The following is a 1,193-nucleotide window of genomic DNA, read 5'->3' as shown; positions in this document are numbered from 1 at the left end:
TCGAGACTCGCGGACTCGGACTCGACTAGTTGTTAGTTGGAGGTTGGAGTTTGTTTGGAGTGGAGAACCAGAACAGAACAGTAGAGTCACTCAAGTGTTCTTCTTTCTAGTATGCTTAAAAACTGGCTTCGTTAAATCACCATGTAGCCACACTATTTCACCTTAAAACACGACTGTTCTATACATTTTTCCCGGGCTTTTTTAAAATGCTAGATACAAATACATAGTGATCCACGAATACTAGAAAAATACCGGTACGGATCATGGTGGAAGGTTTTCCTTCCACCATTGGTACGGAAGATAAAACATCATACTCCCTTGGTAGATTTCCCATCCTTATGGAACAGCTGAAGCCAATTTTATTGTTAGTTCTGTACGGTTTTCTGTAGAGGTCGTGTTTTGTTTACAATTTGTTTCCCGTTATTACAGCCATTTAAAACCTCGTTTAACCAAATAATACGGTCTAATCATAAACAATAACTTGTCCCCTAGTTATATAACCAAACAGTAAAGCACAAATCAAGAAATTAACCCTAAAATAATAGAAACAAAGTTTCGTCGACACTAGCGCCTTTGTGTCACGTACATGAACTAGACACGAAAAACGTGCTTCAAAATTTACAATGGGATGAGAAGTCTAGGTACGGATCATAAACATAAACAATTGACGTTTTTGGCCCGAAAATAAACATTATTTAAAATTGCTTAAATGGAACTGAGAAAACATATGTTCAATACTATTAGTATAGGATTCGGGCCAACAACGTCATTTGTTTATGTTTATGATCCATACCGGTCGTGGCGTGATCAACTCAAGGAGGCCACCATTGGAATATCGGAAACGGTAAGAGTTAGAGAAAACTTTAAAAGGGGGACATTCCTTTATTTTTTGTTTCATTATGGTGTGGGGTAGCCTCCGGATTGCGAATAATAACTATGATAGTGGTTTAAATACCTTATTCATGCAATCCAATTGTTGTCTCCACAACTAGTTTCAACCTGCTAGGAGGTCATCATCAGGTGAGTAACTCATCATCATATGAAGTAATTCATCCTTGTACTCACCTGATGATGACCTCCTAGCAAGTTGAAACTAGTTGTGGAGACAACAATTGGATTGCATGAATAAGGTATTTAAACCACTATCATAGTTATTTTTTGTGGCAGTTAAAAATATGATTTTATTTTTTTTC

The sequence above is a fragment of the Macrosteles quadrilineatus genome, unplaced genomic scaffold (assembly GCF_028750875.1).
Source record: "Macrosteles quadrilineatus isolate MER2022 unplaced genomic scaffold, UCM_ALF_1.0 Scaffold_1__1_contigs__length_201487025, whole genome shotgun sequence".
Classification (NCBI taxonomy): Eukaryota; Metazoa; Arthropoda; class Insecta; order Hemiptera; family Cicadellidae; genus Macrosteles; species Macrosteles quadrilineatus.
This window is presented reverse-complemented; position numbering follows the sequence as displayed.